Here is a 13,855-nt window from a genome sequence, read left to right on the forward strand (position 1 = left end):
TTTACTGTCTTACATAAGGCTAGAGATAAACCTACCTGAACTTACTTTACTGTCTTACATAAGGCTAGAGACAAACCTACCAGAACTAACTACTGTCTTACATAAGGCTAGAGACAAACCTACCAGAACTAACTTTACTGTCTTACATAAGGCTAGAGACAAACCTACCAGAACTAACTACTGTCTTACATAAGGCTAGAGACAAACCTACCAGAACTAACTTTACTGTCTTACATAAGGCTAAAGACAAACCTACCAGAACTAACTTTACTGTCTTACATAAAGCTAGAGACAAACCTACCAGAACTAACTACTGTCTTACATAAGGCTAGAGACAAACCTACCAGAACTAAATACTGTCTTACATAAGGCTAGAGACAAACCTACCAGAACTTACTTTACTGACTTACATAAGGCTAGAGACAAACCTAAATTTACTTTAGGCTTATAGAAAAGCAAAATCCAAGATGAAAATTGGTTACATTTTATGCATGACAAACATCAAAATGATGGCTTATTTCTTTACTGCTACTAAGACTAAAGTTATAATAAAGTTACATTTCGTTATTGGTTCTAGCTGTCTAAAATTGGAAATAAGGGAATTTCTAAAATGTGGGGAATTCCTAAAATGAGGGGAATTCCTAAAATGTGGCTAGTTCCGTTACCTTAGTTAGCAACTGTTTCAAAGATGGCAGAGATTTGCATTTAAGAAGTATTGTAAATCTAGCTAGTCTACCTGTACCGAATGTTACTGTTGTTTTAGAAGAAAGGCTGACGAAATATGTTAAGAGGATTTCATCAATTCAATACCAATCGAATATTGTTTCGGTTCGGTTTAATCATAGAAATCGAGTTCCACCGTGTATTTTATGTAAGGTGTTATTTAAAGAAAGAGATGGCGCCATGGTGCTCCAGTGGGGAGCCCGGGGTGCCGGAGGACGTGTCTGATTTGGCTTAGTGAACGATTCAGTAGGCCATAGAATCTATAGTGTTTGAAACTCTTAAAACGATTGTAGGCGCCATAGTGCGCACATGTGAGCCCGGTGCACTCAATCACATCATGCCTAGGCGCCGCCATTCCGAAAGTTAAATGATTTTTCCCAGAAAACTTCCCAGGAGTACTCTCATCAAATCAGTTTCATTTAAGTCAGATAATGCATAAATAGACAGACAAACAAAACAAACATAGAATCATCAAGATTACAGTGTCATAATCAGAGAGTGTCATATTTAAGACTGTTAAGTCAGAGTGTCAAGATCTGAGTCTTCAAATCAGATATTGTAAAGATCAGAGTGTTAACATCCAGATCACAAAGTGACAAAATAAGATCAAATTATAAAGAGCAGGAACCGTCTAAATCAGATGACCGGAGTTTTTAGAATGGAGTGTCGAGATAACTTGATGTCAACACCTGACCCACATTTTAAACCAGAACACCTGACCCACATTTTAAACCAGAACACCTGACCCATATTTTAAACCAGAACACCTGACCCACATTTTAAACCAGAACACCTGACCCACATTTTAAACCAGAACACCTGACCCACATTTTAAACCAGAACACCTGACCCACATTTTAAACCAGAACACATGACCCACATTTTAAACCAGAACACCTGACCCACATTTTAAACCAGAACACCTGACCCACATTTTAAAACAGAACACCTGACCCACATTTTAAACCAGAACACCTGACCCATATTTTAAACCAGAACACCTGACCCACATTTTAAACCAGAGCACCTGACCCACATTTTAAACCAGAACACCTGACCCACATTTTAAACCAGAACATCTGACCCATATTTTAAACCAGAACACCTGACCCATATTTTAAACCAGAACACCTGACCCAGATTTTAAACCAGAACACCTGACCCACATTTTAAACCAGAACACCTGACCCACATTTTAAACCAGAACACCTGACCCACATTTTAAACCAGAACACCTGACCCACATTTTAAACCAGAACACCTGACCCACATTTTAAACCAGAACACCTGACCCACATTTTAAACCAGAACACCTGACCCACATTTTAAACCAGAACACCTGACCCACATTTTAAACCAGAACACCTGACCCACATTTTAAACCAGAACACCTGACCCACATTTTAAACCAGAACACCTGACCCACATTTTAAACCAGAACACCTGACCCACATTTTAAAACAGAACACCTGACCCACATTTTAAACCAGAACATCTGACCCAGATTTTAAAGCAGAATCACTTATGAATCTTGAAGTAGAAGACAGCAGTATAAGCCTGCGGCGAGAGATGTAATGATCACATCTACCCGGGTGTACGTTGCTTGTGAGTAGTCGATATGCTGTAAGCTTTTACTACGTCATCAGTAGAGTTATGAGGAGCATTATAGTAAGATGGCAAGATTAAAACAAATAGCTGTATAAAGATATGAAGCAAAAAGCTGTACACAGATGTCAAGATTGAGATAAGTAGTTTTACAAAGATGTAAAGATTTTTAAAAATTGCTGGACATATTTCTTTATAAATTAAACGAATTTCGTTTGACATTGTTTTAGATAAAACATTTCAGCCATCTTAAAAAACATTACCAAGCACTGGTCATGTCCTGCGTAAAAAAAAAAGAACTTCCTTAACTCTGCTGAGCAATAAGCAGTAGCGGATTAGGGGGGGGGGGCTGAGAGGGTTGCAATCAGGGCCCCCATTTTTTCGCCCCCCCCCCTCAAAGTTACCGCTTAATTTTTGGTTTTCACTATAAAAACTAAAGCTTTAATGTTTAAATCAGAAGCCACAATAACTTTTTTAACACGCGCACCCACTTAAGTAAAAATGCCAACTTTCATCACCTCCTTCCCGCGACATATGAAGCCGGAGCTCTCTTAAATAACATAGTCGTACCAGCGTACGAGTACGACAATACAATGAGTTGATTGTAGCGTTAAAAACAGTAGCCCAATTGGGAGAAACGATTGACCCATCGTTAAAAAACCCAGCAATTTTTTTCGTCTAATCGCATCAGATCGCGTAACGCTGTGGTAACAAAAACAAAAAACGAGCCGACCCGCGGCATATCATATGCCGCTATGTAGTTGTTTTATTTTCTACTTTTCAGTAATTCATAATTTGTGAATTCCACAGTACCAACGCTGCCACTGAAAATATTTGCTTTAAAACACTACCAGTAGCTCGTTAAGGACGATAACTCCCCCTCCTTTCCCCAACCCCTACCTCCCCCCACCCCGTGAAAGTAAACTCCTCTTAGTTACCTCCCCTAAGTTTAAAATCGTTTCAAACTAAATTATCTGCCCCTAATAGCCGTCACTAAACCCGACTCTACGATTGAAAACATTTAGCGTGAACCACAGCTTACCAGACCATGCAGGGGTGGGGTGGTAGGGAGCGCTCACAGCTTGGTGTTTTCTATCGTCTCCAAGAAGAGAATTATATATATAGATATTACTGTAAAGCAGGGGTCTCCAAACTACGGCCCGTGGGCCAAATGCGGCCCGCGAGGTCCTCTCATCCGGCCCGCGGAGATCTTTTTGTCCACGGTAAAAACGTTTGTTGGTGATGGCTGAGGAACTTTGCCCAGAAAAATCAGAGACATTCCTTGGAAGCAACTGGCCCCCGAACTGAAATTTGATAGTTAATGCGGCCCTCGGACTGAAAAGTTTGGAGATCCCTGCTGTAAAGGGTCAGCGCGATGAACTACTTCTCACTTGCAAGCATTTAGACAACCTGCATTATAAGCTAACCCTAGCAATCAATGAAAAAAATTCCTAACCGTCATTAAATTGTGTTAAAAGGACACGCCATTTTATTTACCAAAGGCCAAAAATATAAATTGTTCCCCATGAAAAACATGAAAACTCTTGAAATTACTTGACTGACCAATGAAATCTAAACCCATTAATCAACTAGTTAATTACTTGACTGACCCAATGAAATCTATACCCATTAATCAACTAGTTAATTACTTGACTGACCCAATGAAATCTAAACCCATTAATCAACTAGTTAATTACTTGACTGACCCAATGAAATCTATACCCATTAATCAACTAGTTAATTACTTGACTGACCCAATGAAATCTAAACCCATTAATCAACTAGTTAATTACTTGACTGACCCAATGAAATCTATACCCATTAATCAACTAGTTAATTACTTGACTCACCCAATGAAATCTAAACCCATTAATCAGCTAGTTAATTACTTGACTGACCCAATGAAATCTATACCCATTAATCAACTAGTTAATTACTTGACTGACCCAATGAAATCTATACCCATTAATCAACTAGTTAATTACTTGACTGACCCAATGAAATCTAAACCCATTAATCAACTAGTTAATTACTTGACTGACCCAATGAAATCTATACCCATTAATCAACTAGTTAATTACTTGACTGACCCAATGAAATCTATACCCATTAATCAACTAGTTAATTACTTGACTGACCCAATGAAATCTAAACCCATTAATCAACTAGTTAATTACTTGACTGACCCAATGAAATCTATACCCATTAATCAACTAGTTAATTACTTGACTGACCCAATGAAATCTTTACCCATTAATCAACTAGTTAATTACTTGACTGACCCAATGAAATCTATACCCATTAATCAACTAGTTAATTACTTGACTGACCCAATGAAATCTATACCCATTAATCAACTAGTTAATTACTTGACTGACCAAATGAAATCTATACCCATTAATCAACTAGTTAATTACTTGACTGACCCAATGAAATCTATACCCATTAATCAACTAGTTAATTACTTGACTGACCCAATGAAATCTATACCCATTAATCAACTAGTTAATTACTTGACTGACCCAATGAAATCTAAACCCATTAATCAACTAGTTAATTACTTGACTGACCCAATGAAATCTATACCCATTAATCAACTAGTTAATTACTTGACTGACCCAATGAAATCTATACCCATTAATCAACTAGTTAATTACTTGACTGACCCAATGAAATCTATACCCATTAATCAACTAGTTAATTACTTGACTGACCAAATGAAATCTATACCCATTAATCAACTAGTTAATTACTTGACTGACCCAATGAAATCTATACCCATTAATCAACTAGTTAATTACTTGACTGACCCAATGAAATCTAAACCCATTAATCAACTAGTTAATTACTTGACTGACCCAATGAAATCTAAACCCATTAATCAACTACTTGACAGCTCTACCAGCGGCCATGTTTAAATAGGATAGCAAAGCTTACCGAAGGCTTCAAACTCTATTAAATTTTCCTAAACTGGTAACCTGATGGTCCCTTGCTCCGTATGACGTCGAACTGAGCAAAACACACGACTTTGTATTAGACGGCTGGAAACTTTAAATTATTTTAAATACCGCAAGCCTTATCGTGAATGATTTTTTTAGCATTAAAACATGTGTTTGTACTGATGTGTTTAAGGGCAGAAGCAATTCTAAAATTTTGGTTCATTTTCAAATAACAAAACTGCCATAATTTTATGACTTGCCACACAAAATATTATTTTATCTGACATCAGTTATGTATATTAATTCCCTTGATGAGCATAGATAACTTATAAAAGTTAAATTTACATTAGAAAAAAAAAATGTGTTCGTTTTCATATTAGGACAGAGTTTCTTCCAGGCATCTTTTCGGGGGGGGGGGGGGGAGGGGCGACATTTTTTTACCGCCCCCCCCCCCTCCGAACGAAATGAAATTTATATAATTTATATAGAAAATATATACTTTTAACAGTGTCCGCCCCCCCCCCCGAAGAAAGTCTACCGCCCCCCCCCCCCGAAAACTTCAAGTGCCCCCCCAGTAGCGTAGCGAAGGGGGGGGGGGAACATATGTCCCCGGGCGCCGAGCTTAGGGTGCGCCAAAATGGGTTGGAAAAATAAATTGAAAGGTTGAGGGGGGGGGTGCAAATCAAAATCTCGAGGGGGGGGGGGTGCAAATCGAAAAGTTTGTCCCCGGGCGCCGGGAAGGGTCGCTACGCCTCTGCCGAAAAAGTAAAAAAAATGAAAAGAATGTAAGATTCCTTTATTTTACCTATCACATTACATTTTTTAAAAAATAATCCCATGCAAACTTCTTTTTTATCCTAATACAGTGTTTCTTCCAGACTTTTTTCTCCGGGGGGGGGGGGGCAGAGGCGTAGCGACCCTTCCCGGCGCCCGGGGACATACTTTCAATTTGGCGCCCACCTCGGGAGCAAATTTTCGATTTCCACCCCCCCCCCCCTCGAACTTTTCATTTGACCCCCCCCCCCCCTCAAACTTTCGATTAGCATCCCCCCTCGAACTTTTCATTTGCACACCCCCTCACACTTTCAATTTGGCGCCCCCCCCCCTAAGGTCGGCGCCCGGGTACATACGTCCACCCCCCCGCCCCCCTCGCTACGCCTCTGAGGAGACATCGAAAAAAAATGCTAGAAATAAGAGGAAAATACAATTAGTAAGACCTGTTTTACTACAAGGAGATATCGAAAAAAATTGCTAGAAATAAGAAGAAAATACAATTTTAAACGTATATCTCTCTGTCGAATGCGCCGGTGTAACAACCAGAAATCTCGATGGGCCCCTAGGAACAAATCTCGATGGGTCCCTAGAACAAATCTCGGTGGGCCCCTAGGAACAAATCTCGATGGGCCCCTAGAACAAATCTCGGTGGGCCCCTAGGAACAAATCTCGATGGGCCCCTAGAACAAATCTCGGTGGGCCCCTAGGAACAAATCTCGATGGGCCCCTAGAACAAATCTCGGTGGGCCTCCCAGGAACAAATCTTGGTGGGCCTCCCAGGAACAAATCTCGATGGGCCCCTAGGAACAAATCTCGGTGGGCCCCTAAGAACAAATGTCGGTGGGTCCCTAGGAACAAATCTCGGTGGGCCTCCCAGGAACAAATCTCGATGGGCCCCTAGGAACAAATCTCGGTGGGCCTCCCAGGAACAAATCTCGGTGGGCCCCTAGGAACAAATCTCGGTGGGCCCCTAGGAACAAATCTCGATGGGCCCCTAGGAACTAATCTCGGTGGGCCTCACAGGAACAAATCTCGGTGGGCCCCTAGGAACAAATCTCGGTGGGCTTCCCAGGAACAAATCTTGGTGGGTCCCTAGGAACAAATCTCGGTGGGCCCCTAGGAACAAATCTCCGTGGGCCCCTAGGAACAAATCTCCGTGGGCCCCTAGGAACAAATCTCGGTGGGCCCCTAGCAACAAATCTCGGTGGGCCCCTAGGAACAAATCTCGGTGGGCCCCTAAGAACAAATGTCGGTGGGTCCCTAGGCACAAATCTCGGTGGGCCCCTAGGAACAAATCTCGGTGGGCCCCTAGCAACAAATCTCGGTGGGCCCCTAGGAACAAATCTCAGTGGTACTCCAAAGAACAAATCTCAGTGGTACTCCCGGGAACAAATCTCAGTGGGCCTCACAGGAACAAATCTCGGTGGGCCTCTAGGAACAAATCTCGGTGGGCCTACCAGGAACAAATCTCAGTGGTACTCCCAAGAACACATCTCAGTGGGCCCATAGGATGATTCTCGGTGGACCCCTAGGAACAAATCTCGGTGGGCCTCCCGGGAACAAATCTCAATGGTGCTCCCAAGAACAAATCTCGGTGGGCCTTCCAGGAACAAATCTCGGTGGGCCTCCCAGGAACAAATCTCGGTGGGCCTCCCAGGAACAAATCTCGATGGGCCCCTAGGAACAAATCTTGGTGGGCCTCCCATGAACAAATCTGGGTGGTCCCTAGGAACAAATCTTGGTGGGCCCCTAGGAACAAATCTTGGTGGGCCCCTAAGATCGGTGCTGTGATAGTCCAATTCGTGTTTAAATTTTTTAAAACTATGTTTGTATTTCACAATTTTCCAGTTCAATTACTTTATAACAAGGCGTGAATTGCAGGATTTCAGCGAGAAAAAAAAACGCTTAATGAAAATTCCAATCTAGAGTGGGGGCAGTGACCCAACAACCATGTAATCACGGCGGGCAAAGCTCACGCCCCTACCCCCACGAGCTCCTGGGGCCTGCGAGCTTTTACAGTAAATAAATCAAGTACCTGGAGACTTAGAACTATTATTCATACGGTGGGACTGTGCCTCTAACGGGACCCCCACCCACCTAACTCTCATCCATCTTTGCATGCCACTGCCTGTGTACTGTGTAAGGAGCAAGTGCCTTTTACTGATTTTTAAATATTTTCTGTATACATGAGAAAAGAAAGTCGATTTCCATTTTCTTTTTAAAGTAATTTATAGAAAACTAATATTAAAATTCCAATGTATAATTTATAATTTTTTTTTAAAGCTGGAAAAGGGCCTCCATGATCCTTAGGTCCAATTCCTCGCTTATGCTAGCTTTAAGGTAACTTTAAGGTAACTAAGCAACTTTACAAAGAGCGGGCATTAATATCCAGAATAAATAGTGATTCAGACTCCCGGTAAAAAAAAAAAAACCTGCACATAAACCCCCCGACGTAAACATCCTGGACATAAACCCCTCGGACATAACCTACCCCCCCCCCCGGACACAACCCCCCCCCTCCCGCGATATAAACCCCCGGGATAATAAATTTTTCTGATAAATTCACGAAAAAAAATTCAAACTTTGATTAAATATGTGTTATAAAAACATATTTTTGTATTTTTTTTTACTTGGAAATGCTATCTTTAAGTTGATTTTCATGTTAGTTTTCAGCTAAATAGAGTTAGTTTGTGGTTTGTATGATTTAATGTTAAGTTACGTTGTTACTGGTATACTAGATTTTAATTAACAATAGATAACATTATAATTATTCCACCAATATACTGTTTGAACTATATATTAAGTGTTATGTTAATTTAACTAGTTGATTAATGGGTTGAGATTTCATGGAGTCAGTCAATGTAATGCTGGATTACAGCGGAATCTAGCTGCAAAAATATCGAATCAATAGACAAAATTTTGTAGTAACTACAAGCAAAATGATGATAACATTATTGTATGTGTATTTGATGATTGGTGATTAGCATTGCCTTTTAAATTATATTATGTTGACCTTTAGGGCGGGACGGTATAATTGATGTTATTGATAATGTAGGCTACATAAGCCTAGAGAATTTTTAAAAGGGTAATTTCTCTCAAAAACCAGCACACTTAAATTTCAAAATTTCTTCCTAGACTTCTCTGGTATATATTTAGATTAGTTTTGAGAGCAGGGACACGAAGAAAATGTTTTTGTCACTCTCCCTTCCACCCTCTGTTCAACTGTTTCAGTGTAATGTCCCGATTTTCAAGGAGTGTTATGGTCGCTCTATTTCTCTATTTAAAGTAGCTTTATGGGCCCAATATTTCTCTATTTAAAGTAGCTTCATGGGCCCAATATTTCTCTATTTAAAGCAGCTTTATGGGCCCAATATTTCTCTATTTAAAGCAGCTTTATGGGCCCAATATTCCTCTATTTAAAGTTGCTTTATGGGCCCAATATTTCTCTATTTAAGTAGCTTTATGGGCCCAATATTTCTCTATTTAAAGTAGCTTTATGGGCCCAATATTTCTCTATTTAAAGTAGCTTCATGGGCCCAATATTTCTCTATTTAAAGTAGCTTTATGGGCCCAATATTTCTCTATTTAAAGTAGCTTTATGGGCCCAATATTTCTCTATTTAAAGTAGCTTTATGGGAACAATATTTCTCTATTTAAAGTAGCTTTATGGGCCCAATATTTCTCTATTTAAAGTAGCTTTATGGGCCCAATATTTCTCTATTTGAAGCTGCATCATGGCCCCGATATTTCTCTATCTGAAGCAGTTCCGATTAGTTTGTTTAAAGAATGTCAGAAAGTTACAACAATAGTGTAAACGGTTGCCTCCTTCCGCCCTTGTAATTTGATTTTCTACGCAACAGCTTGGGTTAGTCACTGTACAATAGAAAACGCGGCTTTAAAAAAAAAAAAAAAAAACTGCCCAAGAGCACGAAATATAGGTCACACTTAAAAGACGTCACACTCTGAACTCCCCATCGGGGTTTCTTTTACCAGTGTCCGCCCCCGGAAAATTTAGTCTCTCCCCCCCCACCCCAAAAAAATAGTGTCCCCTTCCCCCGGAAAAAAGTTTGAATGAAACACTGCTCCCCATTGCAACCACAAAAACGTCATCAACGTTAGACCCCCCCAACCCAACCCCTAAAATGAAGTAATTTTTGTGTGTACAACCCCCTTCCCGACCCCAAAGATCAGTTTATTTTAACATCGGTTTCATTCTAATGTTTATGAGCTCGGTCTTTATTGAGTAGAGAAATCAATTTCTTTAACCATTTATAAAATAGCCAAAAAGAAAGCGTTATAGCGGCTAATATTCATTATCTAATAAAAATTCCAATATATTTCTAAAGTAATATGACAACTATAATATTGTATGTAATATGTCGTGGCTAAAGTATTGTATGTAAATGAGGTGGCTAAAGTATTGTATGTAATATGTCGTGGCTAAAGTATTGTATGTAAATGACGTGGCTAAAGTATTGTATGTAATATGTAGTGGCTAAAGTATTGTATGTAATATGCCGTGGCGAAAGTATTGTATGTAATATGTCATGGCTAAAGTATTGTATGTAATATGTCGTGGCTAAAGTTGTATATAATATGTCGTAACTAAAGTATTGTATGTAAATGACGTGGCTAAAGTATTGTATGCAATATGCTGTGGCTAAAGCTGTATATAATATGTCGTGGCGAAAGTATTGTATATAATATGTCGTGGCTAAAGTACTGTATGTAATATGTCGTGGCTAAAGTATTGTATATAATATGACGCGGCTAAAGTATTGTATGTTAATGACGTGGCTAAAGTATTGTATGTAAATGACGTGACTAAAGTATTGTATGTAATATGTCGTGGCTAAAGTATTGTATGTAATATGTCGTGGCTAAAGTATTGTATGTAAATGACGTGGCTAAAGTATTGTATGTTATATGACGTGGCTAAAGTTGTATATAATACGTCGTGACTAAAGTATTGTATGTAATATGTCGTGGCTAAAGTATTGTATGTTAATGACATGGCTAAAGTATTGTATGTAATATGACGTGACTAAAGTAGTGTATGTAATATGGCGTGGCTAAAGTTTTGTATTAAATGTGAGGTGTTAACCCTTGACCTCAATTTTATTAAAATATTTACAACCATTATTCAATTATTTTTCAATGGCTTATGAATTGTGTATTCTTTAAATAAAAATGCTTCATTCTAATACTTTCATAATATTCTAGAACTGCATGTTATAAATCATGACACTTATTTTTTTTGTACACATGTCATAATTCGCATAATACTTGAATGTGGTATATGATGTCAGGACACCAACTACATCATTTTATAAACATGGAAAAATTGTTTGGACAAAAATCCATTTTATAAACATGTAAAAATTGTTTGGATAAATATCCATTTTATAAACATGGAAAAATTGTTTGGACAAAAATCCATTTTATAAACATGGAAAAATTGTTTGTGAAAATATCCTCAAGTGTAGGTTGGAGGTAGGCCTTTACGATGTGAGGTGGATAAAGGTGGTGTTCTAATATGTTGTTCTACAGGTGGTGTTGTGCAGGTGATATTGTACTGGTGATATTGTACTGTTGTTGTTCTACTGGTGTTGTTCTACTGGTGTTGTTCTATTGGTGTTCAACTGGTGTTGTTCTACTGGTGTTGTTCTACTGGTGTTGTTCTACTGGTGTTCTACGGGTGTTGTTCTACTGGTGTACTACTGGTGTTGTTCTACTGGTGTTGTTCTACTGGTGTTGTTCTACTGGTGATCTACTGGTGTTCTACTTGTGTTGTTCTACTGGTATTGTTCTACTGGTGTTGTTCTACTGGTGTTGTTCTACTGGTGTTGTTCTACTGGTGTTGTTCTACTGGTGTTGTTCTACTGTTGTTCTACTGTTACTCTACTGGTGTTGTTCTACTGGTGTTGTTCTACTGGTGTTGTTCTACTGGTGTTGTTCTACTTGTGTTGTTCTACTGGTGTTCTACTGGTGTTGTTCTACTGGTGTTGTTCTACTGGTGTTGTTCTACTGGTGTTGTTCTACTGGTGTTGTTCTACTGTTGTTCTACTGGTGTTGTTCTACTGGTGTTGTTCTACTGGTGTTGTTCTACTTGTGTTGTTCTACTGGTGTTCTACTGGTGTTGTTCTACTGGTGTTTTTCTACTGGTGTTATTCTACTGGTGTTGTTCTACTGGTGTTGTTCTACTTGTGTTGTTCTACTGGTGTTGTTCTATTGGTGTTGTTCTACTGTTATGTTCTACTGGTGTTGTTCTACTGGTGTTGTTCTACTGGTGTTTTTCTACTGGTGTTGTTCTACTGGTGTTGTTCTACTGGTGTTGTTCTACTGTTGTTCTACTGGTGTTCTACTGGTGTTCTACTGGTGTTGTTCTACTGGTGTTGTTCTACTGGTGTTGTTCTACTGGTGTTGTTCTATTGGTGTTGTTCTACTGGTGTTGTTCTACTAGTGTTAGTCTACTGGTGTTGTTCTACTGGTGTTGTTCTACTGGTGTTCTACTGGTGTTGATCTACTGGTGTTTTTCTACTGTGTTGTTCTACTGGTGTTGTTCTACTGGTGTTCTACTGGTGTTGTTCTACTGGTTTTGTTCTACTGGTGTTATTCTACTGGTGTTCTACTGGTGTTGTTCTACTGGTGTTGTTCTACTGGTGTTGTTCTACTGGTGTTGTTCTACTATTGTTCTACTGGTGTTGTTCTACTGGTGTTGTTCTACTGGTGTTTTCTACTGGTGTTTTTCTACTGGTGTTGTTCTACTGGTGTTGTTCTACTGGTGTTGTTCTACTGGTATTGTTCTACTGGTGTTCTACTGGTGTTGTTCTACTGGTGTTTTTCTACTGGTGTTGTTCTACTGGTGTTAATAACTGGTGTTCTATTGGTGTTGTTCTACTGGTGTTGTTCTCCTGGTGTTGTTCTACTGTTGTTCTACTGGTGTTGTTCTACTGGTGTTGTTCTACTGGTGTTGTTCTACTGTTGTTCTACTGGTGTTGTTCTACTGGTGTTCTACTGGTGTTGTTCTACTGGTGTTGTTCTACTGGTGTTCTACTGGTGTTGTTCTACTGGTGTTGTTCTACTGGTGTTGTTCTACTGGTGTTTACTGGTGTTGATCTACTGGTGTTTTTCTACTGGTGTTGTTCTACTGGTGTTGTTCTAATGGTGTTGTTCTACTGTTGTTCTACTGGTGTTGTTCTACTGGTATTCTACTGTTGTTGTTCTACTGGTGTTGTTCTACTGGGGTTGTTCTACTGGTGTTCTTCTGGTGTTCTACTGGTGTTGTTCTACTGGTGTTGTTCTGCTGGTGTTGTTCTACTGGAGTTGTTCTACTGGTGTTGTTCTACTGTTGTTCTACTCGTGTTGTTCTACTGGTGTTCTTCTGGTGTTGTTCTACTGGTGTTCTACGGGTGTTGTTCTACTGGTGTACTACTGGTGTTGTTCTACTGGTGTTGTTCTACTGGTGTTGTTCTACTGGTGTTGTTCTACTGGTGTTGTTCTACTGGTATTGTTCTACTGGTGTTTTTCTACTGGTGTTGTTCTACTGGTGTTGTTCTACTGGTGTTGTTCTACTGTTGTTCTACTGGTGTTGTTCTACTGGTGTTGTTCTACTGGTGTTCTACTGGTGTTGTTCTACTGGTGTTGTTCTACTGGTGTTGTTCTACTGGTGTTGTTCTATTGGTGTTCTACTGGTGTTGTTCTACTGGTGTTCTACTGGTGTTGTTCTACTGGTGTTGCTCTACGTTTGTTCTTTTACCGGTTGTTTTCTACTGATGGTGTAGTTTTAATTGTTTGATACAAGTTGGGTCGTG

The 13,855-nt window shown here is 39.5% G+C and overlaps 1 protein-coding gene across 1 annotated transcript in view; it reads right to left on the minus strand.

Annotated features, from left to right (window-relative positions):
- The window catches only part of LOC131949768 (uncharacterized), a 53,664-nt gene that overhangs the window by 20,068 nt on the left and 19,741 nt on the right, over positions 1-13,855 (minus strand). The gene's annotated exons all lie outside the window — the stretch shown is intronic.

This window comes from Physella acuta, unplaced genomic scaffold, assembly GCF_028476545.2.
Source record: "Physella acuta isolate Inbredline_101_S28 unplaced genomic scaffold, ASM2847654v3 ptg000713l, whole genome shotgun sequence".
Classification (NCBI taxonomy): Eukaryota; Metazoa; Mollusca; class Gastropoda; family Physidae; genus Physella; species Physella acuta.